Here is a 13,898-nt window from a genome sequence, read left to right as displayed (position 1 = left end):
TATATATATATACACCAATAATATGCATTTATATAATATATATATACCAAATTAAATTGGTAACACCTGGCCATCCTGAGGAAGGAAGAGGAAGTCAGAAGTGCATACCACGAATGTTGCAATGGATGAAAAAAGGACATGAATAGGTCCAAGGGGAACAAAGGTCAGAGTTCATATGTGAAATGGCCCCCAAAATTTTATCAGCAAGACTACAGTAGGAGTCTTCAACAGAGGGTCCCAGATGCCTCTATTATTATATGCAAACTTAGGTGAATAGGTGAGTGACAGAGTGAGTGTGTGTGTGTGTGTGTGTGTGTGTGTGTGTGTGTATGTGTGTGTGTGTGTGTGTGTGTTTAAGGGCATTTTTTCCCAGGAAGAAAAAAAGAATAGCCATGCTTTTTTCAGGAGTCTATGGACCCTAAAAGGCTAAGGTCAGATACAAAAACATAACCTATGTAAGTCCCCCAAAAAGCTGTAGGGCGCTTGTGGAAGTCATCAATGTTAATAAGAGGAGACAATGATGAATGTAGGCACTTACCAGGCATAACAATGTGGGGAAACAATCTCTGATGGCACTTTTCAAAACCAAAAATAGAAAGAAATAAATGATAGTTTAGGCTGTAAAAGTTCTCTCCCTCTGTCTCTTCTTCCTCCTGGGTAGCTCCCACCTAAACTGTCTTGATTGTCTTCTCCAGTATCACAAGAAGCAATATTTGGATCCCAGGCTCTAGGGATGCCTCTCCCTCCCTGCCTTCCTTCCTTCCTCCAGGTTCCCACTGAAGGCTCCAGAGAAAAGAGGATATGAGGTGGGTGCCCAGGGCTCTGCTACCTCACTAGCGGTCCAGCATTCTGCAGGACCATGGTACCCCTCAGGAATGACCCAGAATGCTGGAGAAGGGAGGTGAGTGAGGCAGGGCTCAAGAGGCAGGGATGGAAAGTGAAGACCGAGGGGGAGTGAAGGTGGGAGGAGAGAGGTGAGAGGGGCATAGGGAGTAGTGATAGAGGAAGAAGAGAAAAAAAAAGCACAAGGAATGGGAAAAAAAGTTCTACTATGGTGGTGGTGGTCAGAGAAGAAGAGAGAAGGGGGAAGTGGCCCCCTAGTTGCTGCCCTTTCCTTCATCTGCCCTGGCTGGCCCTGGCACCCAAGGTAGGAATGGAAAACATGAAGGTGTTGGGCTTGGTGCCCACTGGACTCTGGTTGAAGTTTTGTCACTTGTGTGAGCTCATCCTGAGCTGAGAATGGGGAACAAGGCAGCTATGGGGGCAGAAGAGCTTCCCTTGAAAGAGTAGAGGGTCAAGCCCAAGTCAGCATGGGGCTGATGGTCCGTAGCCCCCTCTTACGATCACTACCTTCCCTCCTGCCCCTGCGCCTATCTCAATCGGTTCCTAGCCTGAGGAATCATACCTGTGCTGGGCCACCCAGGGCTCCTCTGAAGGACCAGTTAGGATGATGTGACATGTATGGGGGTTGCCTCTGAGAGTCCTGTCCTTCTATCTCAAGTACCTCTTCCCTCTGACTTTCATTCCTGCCTCAGGAAGCCCTCTGCTCACTGGCAGTCACCCACTTCTGGCCCCTTGACTCAGGGAAACCTGGTTTCTCCGAAGGAGGGCCAGTTGCTGGCATTGGGTCAGAGGAACACACAGATGCCATGATGGTAGCACCCCAAGACCTTGGCCCTCATCATGGGGCAGGAAAGCGATCATGGCTACCTGGGATTAGAGAGGGGGCCCATTTGTTTCAAGGGAAATAGGGCTCCTCTTGGTGAGAAGCAGGAATGCAGGAAGGCTGGTATCAGCATGAGGCCCTAGGCTGGAGGACCCTTCTCAGTTTAGGTCACAGAATCTGGCTCAAGGTGGTTATTCCTGTTCCTGAAGAGAAGATGCCCTGCTTCCTGGAGCATTTTCATGGGAAGGAATACTATGGAAAACCAGGTGCAGAATGGGTAAACAGAGCCCAGACCAAGAGAACAAGTGAGCAGGTCATAGGAAGGGAAATACCTCTGAGCACAGGTAAGAGACACACAGAGAGGAGGGAGGGGTCTGTGGTCTTCCTAGAGGACCAGTGCTACCACATCCTTTAGGGAGGCACTCTCAGGGGTAATTCAGACTTCCAACATGCAAAGGTCCCCAGGAGGGGTGACAGAGGTTACCACAGACCTTATATAGGTGGACTGGTTTGTGCTGTATAAGGTGTTCCCTTTTAGTCACAGCTCTTCAAGCTTCAGCCCTTTCATCTTGCTTAACTCCCAGGCTGACTGTACCTGAAAAAATGTAGGAAGAAACCTGGAAAAATGTCCCAGGAATAAAGAGACACCTGGGCCTTTGCACTCTTAGTCCCCACCCACCCCCTCAGGTACCTTCTCCTGCCTCTGGTCAGTTGGCACTCTGAGAAGCACTACTACCCACTGTCAGCCCCAACTTTGATCTGCTTCCCTCTTCCCACCTCATTTTTGGACAGGATTAAGATCTTGACTGTGGGGACTATCTATATAAGGTCAGACAGGCCATCCAGCTGATACAGTTTGTTCTTGCACAAGTTCAAGGACAAAAGCTTTTGGTGAAGAAGAATTAGAGTGACTGTTACTATCTAGGGCTTCAGAAATAAGCCTTCCCTCCACCACATGTGTTCCACCCCCTGCCATAATACCAGCAGTATAAGGCATAAGGCCTTATCTTGGAGAAATTCTCTTTGATGATCTGCAGGGTGGCAGATATGCAGTTTCTTCAATTCAGTATTATAGCAATATCATGGTCCACCAACTCTTCAGAAAGGTGAGAGAATGTAATCAGAAGGCTGAGAGGGGTCCAGGACCAGCACCAGCCTCTCCTTGATCACCATCTCTGAGTGTCACTCCCAGGCAATCCCCTAGAATTACTGCTGTCAGTTGTACCTGGGTCAAAATGAAGTTTATGGAGGTCAAGACATTTTTGGACAATATCATAGCATTTTCTCATGGTCAGCTGCAGAGAAAGGTAGTGAGAGCCACTGAGTCTGTCATGGTATAGGGAAGTTGGGGGTTGGGGGAAGAAGAGTAAGTCTGGGTATGAACACACAATGGGCATCAAGTCTTCATTAGCTTTAGCTTCTCCATTTCTTCTGGCTCCAATTTATTCTGAGAGTGATAAGAATAATAAGTAACAAAAACAGAGTAAGGTACAGCAGAGATATTGACACGTATAGATACAAGAAGGAGAGGTGGGATAAGCACTAGGAACTCTCATTATAAGGAAGACGACCAGCCACTGGCCTGCCTTATTGCATTGGGACTAGGTATGGGTAATATCTTCAACACATACCTTTTTATTTTCCTCATCACAAATCTTGTGGTTGATGTCCTTCAATGCAGAGGCAGCACTACCATCCTGGATAAAGAACTGGGCCCGGTCTTTTAAATAATGGAACTACAGGAATTGAAGACAACAGTAATAGTGTCAGAGGCTGTGGCCCCTGCTGAGCCATCTCTTTCCCCTCCCTATGCCCACACATCTGGATTCACCATCCTTTCTTACATCGACCATGGTGAAGGGGACACTACAGTGATTTTGGATTGAGTTTAGTAACCATGTCTTGTTATACTTTATTCCATAAGGAATCTAAGGGTGAAAAGAAGGGATGGGAGAGAAGGGAGACAACAGGGCATTAAGACTGTAGAACAGACCCAACCCGGGTCTACTCAACTTTAAAAGACTTCTAAAGTAGGACTTTTGACATGATTTTAACTTTTTATTTTGCCGCCGTGGATTTTCTAATCATCCATTTTCCCAATTCAAATATTTAACTTCCAAACAATAAAATTTAGATATTTAAAATGATATTCCTTTAATAATGTTCCAGCAAATCCTATGCATTGAAAACCTTACCTATTTTTCTGAAAATGAATTTAGATTCTACACCTCCATAGTCAGCTTGAGCCAAATGCTGTGTCATCTGGTGAGGAGTTGCTCCATATCCTTGGCAGTAGTTTCAACTTTTGCCTTTAGTCAACTTCCTGTGACCTTCTTTCAGTCAACCTGTTTCCTTTGTATTTTTTTTGTGGGAACCTGCTCTTAGTTGATCAAGGATGCTATCTCCTCTTGTCCTCAACAAAGTTCCTAGCATTTCTATATGAGACCCACACAACTCCCCTTGATCTGCCTCTCCAGCACATTCCCTGCTTTGTGCCAGGACACTTACTGTGATCCTGAACCAGCCCCCTTGGTTTCCACCCTGTGTGTTCTCCATATCTCTCTCTGGAAATGTTCTGTTTTGGTATTCCTTATGCCATTTCACACTGCTATTGTTGGTTTGGAAGGCAGAGGAAGTGTTATGGTGAAGTGGATAGAAGGGAGTGTCCATAAATGTATAGAAATGCTACAAAATCTTCTATATACTCTCACCCCAATAATACCAAGTCTGTAATTAGGATTGCTTAGTTGTTACTCAAGTTCTATCACTCTTCACTTTTCCAATGAAAGAAGAAAAAGACCATGGAGAGTAAAAAGTTGCAGCATCTCAGCTGCTGCGTATGCAAGCCAGGCTCCCTGGTTACTGTCTTGTTTGGAGGTCCTATTGGGAATGCCTCATTGCCATGTTTCCATCATCCTCCTAAACATAGGAAGGATAAAGCTAATACTGACCATGTTCATAACTAAAGATCCCTTTGCCAAAATTACCCCGGCAAGAATTCCCATCTTTATTTTTCCCTGAGGAGAGCTACTGCCATCATTTTTGTTTTAAATAAAAAATAAATTTAAAATCAAATTTATTTTAACATTGAAAAAATACATACAAGTTCGAATGAAGACACATCAGTGGCCCAATACCATGTACCTCATCTTGGTCTAACATCATGGTAGGGCAAGCAAAGTGTTAACCTGACCGAATAGAACAATGATACAAACACCAGAAAGCATACTTCTTTACCTGTCTAGATATGGAAGCTTTATTTGACAGATGGCATAAACCAGGGAGGAAATCTTGAAGTAGGAGATAACTATGTGGGACCATTGAGAAAATTGGGTGGTATTTATAAAGAATAGAAGTATGACGTTCATGAGTTATACACTAGGTAGGCATCTGAATCTTGCCTTCTTTCAGGCATCTCTAATTTAAGAACTGCACCACAACCTGGTAGGCAAGCTTTCTCTTACCTTCCAAATCCAATAAGCTACCAAACTGATTTAATTAATATCAGCAAGCTGTACTTTTTTTTTTAGTATAGTACAAAATTTAATGTCAGGTGAGACTGATGTTACAGACTCCTAAACTGTCTCTCTCCCTTTAGCCTTGCTCTCAACAGTGCTCTGAAATATTCTGAGTGAGCTTTCTTTTGCCCAGTCTGAAATGTCCTTCAGCTCAGGAGACAATTATTTCTAATCTCTTCCCTTTTATAACAAGGAACTGAACAATGAACTGGAATGATAGATGTCAACTACAATTTCCAAGTGTCTAGATACTTTTCTATTTGCTTTCTGTTGATAGTTTGATTCCATTATGGTCAGAGAACATACTCTATATTTCATTTATTTTGGATTAGTTTAAGTTTGTTTTATGACCCAACAGATGGTCTATCTTGATGAGGTTACATGGGAACTTGAAAAAAATGTGTACTCTGTTGTTGTTGAGTAGAGTATTTTGGCATATGTTATGTAGATTCTGCTACTGCATGATTGTATTATTCAGCTTTTCAATATTCTTGATGATTTTCTCTCTAGTAATTCTATTACTTGCTGAAAACAAGGTGTTGACACCCCCAACAAAAATTGCGGACGTGGCCATTTGTCTTTTCGGCTTCATCAGTTTTTGTTTCATGTACTCCGATGTTCAGTTTTTTGGATGCATACACATTAAAGATTGTTATGTCGGGAAGAGGCAGGAAGATGGCGGCGTAGGAGGACGCTGGGCTCACCGCGCGTCCTGCTGATCACTTAGATTCCACCTACACCTGCCTAAATAACCCAGAAAACCGCCAGAGGATTAGCAGAACGGAGTCACCGGACCCAAGCACAGACGAGAGGCCCATGGAAGAGGGTAGGAAGGGCGGCGAGGCGGTGCGCGCTCCACGGACTGGCTGGAGGGAGCCGGGGTGGAGGGGCGGCTCGCCGGCCAAGCAGAGCCCCCGAGTCCGGCTTGCAAAAGCGGAGGGGCCTGACGGACTGTGTTCCGACAGCAAGCGCGACTTAGCGTCTGGGAGGTCATAAGTTAACAGCTCTGCTCGGAAAGCGGGAAGGCTGGAGGACAAAAGGAGGGTGAGCTGCGGAACCCCAGACGACAGAGCTCAGTTTGGCGGGGAACAAAGGCGCTCGCCAGCGCCATCTCCCCCGCCCATCCCCCAGCCAAAATCCCAAAGGGAACCTGTTCCGGCCAGGGAAATTGCTCAATCCGCGCAAACACCCAACTCTGTGCTTCTGCGGAGCCAAACCTCCGGCAGCGGATCTGACTCCCTCCGGCTGCCACAGGGCCCCTCCTGAAGTGGATCACCTAAGGAGAAGCGAGCTAAGCCTGCCCCCCCTCCCGCCGTGCACCTTGCCTTCCCACCCCAGCTAATACGCCAGATCCCCAGCATCACAAGCCTGGCAGTGTGCAAGTAGCCCAGACGGGCCACGCCACCCCACAGTGAATCCCGCCCCTAGGAGAGGGGAAGAGAAGGCACACACCAGTCTGACTGTGGCCCCAGCGGTGGGCTGGGGGCAGACATCAGGACTGACTGCGGCCCCGCCCACCAACTCCAGTTATACACCACAGCACAGGGGAAGTGCCCTGCAGGTCCTCACCACACCAGGGACTATCCAAAATGACCAAGCGGAAGAATTCCCCTCAGAAGAATCTCCAGGAAACAACAACAGCTAATGAGCTGATCAAAAAGGATTTAAATAATATAACAGAAAGTGAATTTAGAATAATAGTCATAAAAATAATCGCTGGGCTGGAAAACAGTATACAGGACAGCAGAGAATCTCTTGCTACAGAGATCAAGGGACTAAGGAACAGTCACGAGGAGCTGAAAAACGCTTTAAAGGAAATGCAAAACAAAATGCAAACCACCACAGCTCGGATGGAAGAGGCAGAGGAGAGAATAGGTGAACTAGAAGATAAAGTTATGGAAAAAGAGGAAGCTGAGAAAAAGAGAGATAAAAAAATCCAGGAGTATGAGGGGAAAATTAGAGAACTAAGTGATACACTAAAAAGAAATAATATATGCATAATTGGTATTCCAGAGGAGGAAGAGAGAGGGAAAGGTGCTGAAGGGGTACTTGAAGAAATAATAGCTGAGAACTTCCCTGAACTGGGGAAGGAAAAAGGCATTGAAATCCAAGAGGCACAGAGAACTCCCTTCAGACGTAACTTGAATCGATCTTCTGCACGACATATCATAGTGAAACTGGCAAAATACAAGGATAAAGAGAAAATTCTGAAAGCAGCAAGGGGTAAACGTGCCCTCACATATAAAGGGAGACCTATAAGACTCGTGACTGATCTCTCTTTTGAAACTTGGCAGGCCAGAAAGAATTGGCACGAGATTTTCAGGGTGCTAGACAGCAAAAATATGCAGCCGAGAATCCTTTATCCAGCAAGTGTGTCATTTAGAATAGAAGGAGAGATAAAGGTCTTCCCAAACAAACAAAAACTGAAGGAATTTGTCACCACTAAACCAGCCCTACAAGAGATCCTAAGGGGGACCCTGTGAGACAAAGTACCAGAGACATCACTACAAGCATAAAACATACAGACATCACAATGACTCTAAACCCGTATCTTTCTATAATAACACTGAATGTAAACGGATTAAATGCGCCAACCAAAAGACATAGGGTATCAGAATGGATAAAAAAACAAGACCCATCTATTTGCTGTCTACAAGAGACTCATTTTAGACCTGAGGACACCTTTAGATTCAGAGTGAGGGGATGGAGAACTATTTATCATGCTACTGGAAGCCAAAAGAAAGCTGGAGTAGCCATACTTATATCAGACAAACTAGACTTTAAATTAAAGGCTGTAACAAGAGATGAAGAAGGACATTATATAATAGTTACAGGGTCTATCCATCAGGAAGAGCTAACAATTATAAATGTCTATGCGCCGAATACCGGAGCCCCCAAGTATATAAAACAATTACTCATAAACAGAAGCAACCTTATTGATAAGAGTGTGGTAATTGCAGGGGACTTTAAATAACACCCCACTTACAGAAATGGATAGATCATCTAGACACACAGTCAATAAAGAAACAAGGGCCCTGAATGAGACATTGGATCAGATGGACTTGACAGATATATTTAGAACTCTGCATCCCAAAGCAACAGAATATACTTTCTTCTCGAGTGCACATGGAACATTCTCCAAGATAGATCATATACTGGGTCACAAAACAGCCCTTCATAAGTTTACAAGAATTGAAATTATACCATGCATACTTTCAGACCACAATGCTATGAAGCTTGAAATCAACCACAGGAAAAAGTCTGGAAAACCTCCAAAAGCGTGGAGGTTAAAGAACACCCTACTAACGAATGAGTGGGTCAACCAGGCAATTAGAGAAGAAATCAAAAAATATATGGAAACAAACGAAAATGAAAATACAACAATCCAAACGCTTTGGGACGCAGCGAAGGCAGTCCTGAGAGGAAAATACATTGCAATCCAGGCCTATCTCAAGAAACAAGAAAAATCCCAAATACAAAATCTAACAGCACACCTAAAGGAAATAGAAGCAGAACAGCAAAGGCAGCCTAAACCCAGCAGAAGAAGAGAAATAATAAAGATCAGAGCAGAAATAAACAATATAGAATCTAAAAAAACTGTAGAGCAGATCAACGAAACCAAGAGTTGGTTTTTTGAAAAAATAAACGAAATTGACAAACCTCTAGCCAGGCTTCTCAAAAAGAAAAGGGAGATGACCCAAATAGATAAAATCATGAATGAAAATGGAATTATTACAACCAATCCCTCAGAGATACAAACAATTATCAGGGAATACTATGAAAAATTATATGCCAACAAATTGGACAACCTGGAAGAAATGGACACATTCCTGAACACCCACACTCTTCCAAAACTCAATCAGGAGGAAATAGAAAGCTTGAACAGACCCATAACCAGCGAAGAAATTGAATCGGTCATCAAAAATCTCCCCACAAATAAGAGTCCAGGACCAGATGGCTTCCCAGGGGAGTTCTACCAGACATTTAAAGCAGAGATAATACCTATCCTTCTCAAGCTATTCCAAGAAATAGAAAGGGAAGGAAAACTTCCAGACTCATTCTATGAAGCCAGTATTACTTTGATTCCTAAACCAGACAGAGACCCAGTAAAAAAAGAGAACTACAGGCCAATATCCCTGATGAATATGGATGCAAAAATTCTCAATAAGATACTAGCAAATCGAATTCAACAGCATATAAAAAGAATTATTCACCATGATCAAGTGGGATTCATTCCTGGGATGCAGGGCTGGTTCAACATTCGCAAATCAATCAACGTGATACATCACATTAACAAAAAAAAAGAGAAGAACCATATGATCCTGTCAATCGATGCAGAAAAGGCCTTTGACAAAATCCAGCACCCTTTCTTAATAAAAACCCTTGAGAAAGTCGGGATAGAAGGAACATACTTAAACTTCATCAAAGCCATTTATGAAAAGCCCACAGCTAACATCATCCTCAACGGGGAAAAACTGAGAGCTTTTTCCCTGAGATCAGGAACACGACAGGGATGCCCACTCTCACCGCTGTTGTTTAACATAGTGCTGGAAGTTCTAGCATCAGCAATCAGACAACAAAAGGAAATCAAAGGCATCAAAATGGGCAAAGATGAAGTCAAGCTTTCGCTTTTTGCAGATGACATGATATTATACATGGAAAATCCGATAGACTCCACCAAAAGTCTGCTAGAACTGATACATGAATTCAGCAAAGTTGCAGGATACAAAATCAATGTCCAGAAATCAGTTGCATTCTTATACACTAACAATGAAGCAACAGAAAGACAAATAAAGAAACTGATCCCATTCACAATTGCACCAAGAAGCATAAAATACCTAGGAATAAATCTAACCAAAGATGTAAAGGATCTGTATGCTGAAAACTATAGAAAGCTTATGAAGGTAATTGAAGAAGACTTAAAGAAATGGAAAGACATTCCCTGCTCATGGATTGGAAAAATAAATATTGTCAAAATGTCAATACTACCCAAAGCTATCTACACATTCAATGCAATCCCAATCAAAATTGCACCAGCATTCTTCTCGAAATTAGAACAAGCAATCCTAAAATTCATATGGAACCACAAAAGGCCCCGAATAGCCAAAGGAATTTTGAAGAAGAAGACCAAAGCAGGAGGCATCACAATCCCAGACTTTAGCCTCTACTACAAAGCTGTAATCACCAAGACAGCATGGTATTGGCACAAAAACAGACACACAGACCAATGGAGTAGAATAGAAACCCCAGAACTAGACCCACAAACGTATGGCCAACTCATCTTTGACAAAGCAGGAAAGAACATCCAATGGAAAAAAGACAGCCTCTTTAACAAATGGTGCTGGGAGAACTGGACAGCAACATGCAGAAGGTTGAAACTAGACCACTTTCTCACACCATTTACAAAAATAAACTCAAAATGGATAAAGGACCTAAATGTGAGACAGGAAACCATCAAAACCTTAGAGGAGAAAGCAGGAAAAGACCTCTCTGACCTCAGCCGTAGCAATCTCTTACTCGACACATCCCCAAAGGCAAGGGAATTAAAAGCAAAAGTGAATTACTGGGACCTTATGAAGATGAAAAGCTTCTGCACAGCAAAGGAAACAACCAACAAAACTAAAAGGCAACCAACGGAATGGGAAAAGATATTTGCAAATGACATCGGACAAAGGGCTAGTATCTAAAATCTATAAAGAGCTCACCAAACTCCACACCCGAAAAACAAATAACCCAGTGAAGAAATGGGCAGAAAACATGAATAGACACTTCTCTAAAGAAGACATCCAGATGGCCAACAGGCACATGAAAAGATGTTCAGCGTCGCTCCTTATCAGGGAAATACAAATCAAAACCACACTCAGGTATCACCTCACGACAGTCAGAGTGGCCAAAATGAACAAATCAGGAGACTATAGATGCTGGAGAGGATGTGGAGAAACGGGAACCCTCTTGCACTGTTGGTGGGAATGCAAATTGGTGCAGCCGCTCTGGAAAGCAGTGTGGAGGTTCCTCAGAAAATTAAAAATAGACCTACCGTATGACCCAGCAATAGCACTGCTAGGAATTTATCCAAGGGATACAGGAGTACTGATGCATAGGGGCACTTGTACCCCAATGTTCATAGCAGCACTCTCAACAATAGCCAAATTATGGAAAGAGCCTAAATGTCCATCAACTGATGAATGGATAAAGAAATTGTGGTTTATATACACAATGGAATACTATGTGGCAATGAGAAAAAATGAAATATGGCCCTTTGTAGCAACGTGGATGGAACTGGAGAGTGTAATGCTAAGTGAAATAAGCCATACAGAGAAAGACAGATACCATATGGTTTCACTCTTATGTGGATCCTGAGAAACTTAACAGGAACCCATGGGGGAGAGGAAGGAAAAAAAAAAAAAAAAGAGGTTAGAGTGGGAGAGAGCCAAAGCATAAGAGACTGTTAAAAACTGAGAACAAACTGAGGGTTGATGGGGGGTGGGAGGGAGGGGAGGGTGGGTGATGGGTATTGAGGAGGGCACCTTTTGGCATGAGCACTGGGTGTTGTATGGAAACCAATTTGTCAATAAATTTCATAAAAAAAAAAAGCACATGGAAAAAAAAAAGATTGTTATGTCTTCTTTGTGGATTTATCCTTCTAGATTATGTAATATCCTCTCTGTCTCTAATTTTCTTTGCTCCAAAGTTTACTTTATCAGGTATTGTGGTCTCAGGTATACATATAAACATTTTTTTAAAAAAAATATTTCACACTATTCACTCCTATAATTTTCTTGATTGGCCCCCACACTTGCCACTAACATATCTAATTCACAATGTGGTGAGATTTGGAAGGTTTTTATGACATCTACAGAAATAAAATTGTTTCAATAAGATTGTCTCAATCTCTCCCATAGGTAAATTCACTAAGGTTATTTTATTTTCACTATACTCAACTGAAGCAATGTATCAGTTGATAGTAATACTAGTGGTTTTGGGGAAGGGAGGAGTAAGACAATCAGACTGTTAGAAACTAGATTTTCTTTGGGTTTTAACATTTTAGGTTCTCTAGGTTTGTGTGCTGTACATTGTACATTAATTACTCCATTTTGTCTCCGAGCATGCTTATAGTAAAGATCTATTCACTCCTGGTTACTCCACAATGTACTGATTATGACCAGACTTTGGAATAACTCCTTTGGGAAGTGGTTACATTCACTGTACTGCTACTTACAACTTTTGATACTTTTCTTGTATGGCGCATGGAAGGGAAATTAAAGCATTTGAACCAGAAATTTCATATGCACAGTCCCAAAAAACTTGGAGTTAGCCTAGAATAGTATTCTATTTATCCCATACTCCACACCTAGTTTATCAAAAAATTCTCTTGGTTTGCCCTCAAAATAGGTCCCAAATCTAGCTACATTTTACCCCTTCTATTGCTACCAACCTCGTTGTTACCAACATCAATCTTCTGTATTATATTGCCTTCCAACTGGCCCCTAAGTTTTCACCCATGTTCCCTCACTGTCTATTTTTAACTCAGCAGGCAGAGTAATATTTTAAAGCATAAGTAAAATCTTGTCACTCTTTTGCTATGAAACTCCTAAAAAAGTATTTGGAGCCCATCAATATGTTAAAAGGTGAGTTCATCATGATAACAACAACAACAAAGAAACCTTATTGGTGGCATTTAGGAGAAGGCCAGTAAATCAACTTATGTTAACGAAAATTTATAAATAAAGAAGAATAAAATATGTATTCTTTTTCCTATATAAGCTGTTTATAAAGATAGCCAATTTATTGATGACGGAGTTTCTCTTTATAAGTGCATTCTAGCTAATATATGAAGGAGGCATGACAGAATTTGAGTATCATCATTTTAAAACTCATAAGTAAGGGACCTATATAAAGGCAATAAATGGCTGGTAAATCTCTCTCTCTCTCTCTCTCTGTCTCTCTGTCTCTCTCTCTCTCTCTCTCTTTCTCACACAACAACAACAACAACCAGGCATCATGTGCTATGTTATAGGCGCTATCTATGAAGCATTCTTGTCAAAAACATCAAAGCTGAATCTGATCAAGTCTTTTAGTTCTTCTTTCAGCATTGGGATGCAATGAACTGAACCAGGTTCTTTAACAAACAAATGAAGGGGAGAGATAAGAGAATATATTTGTTGTTGTATGTTTGTATGGCATGGAATATAGTATGCATCTACAACAAATATATTTTTCAAAATATAATCAGTTAAAAAATATTTGTAACCTGCTGTTTTCATTTAACAATTTTTTTTTATGAAATTTATTGACAAATTGGTTTCCATACAACACCCAGTGCTCATCCCAAAAGGTGCCCTCCTCAATACCCATCACCCACCCTCCCCTCCCTCCCACCCCCCATCAACCCTCAGTTTGTTCTCAGTTTTTAACAGTCTCTTATGCTTTGGCTCTCTCCCACTCTAACCTCTTTTTTTTTTTTTCCTTCCCCTCCCCCATGTGATCCTGAGAAACTCATTTAACAATTTTTTGATGTCACTTCATGTTCAGAAATATTTAATAGATTTTTATAATTTGCCAAATTAATATGCTTTTTCTTTAAAGACATTGTAGAAATTAAAGCTAAGGTAATTTGTTTACCAGAGAAAGAACTTCACTGATCTGAAACATACCTTTTTCTCTATTTTAAAAATGTACCAACAATAAGTTCTGATTTTCATATAATTTATACA

General features: G+C 41.9%; 1 pseudogene; it reads right to left on the bottom strand.

The window, feature by feature from the left end:
- Window positions 1-51: 51 nt before the first annotated feature.
- On the bottom strand, window positions 52-4,222 carry LOC115506833 (annotated as a pseudogene).
- Window positions 4,223-13,898: the final 9,676 nt, after the last annotated feature.

Source organism: Lynx canadensis, chromosome X (assembly GCF_007474595.2).
Source record: "Lynx canadensis isolate LIC74 chromosome X, mLynCan4.pri.v2, whole genome shotgun sequence".
NCBI lineage: Eukaryota > Metazoa > Chordata > Mammalia > Carnivora > Felidae > Lynx > Lynx canadensis.
The sequence above is the reverse complement of the archived record's forward strand: the minus strand, read 5'-3'. Positions and strand labels throughout refer to the sequence as shown.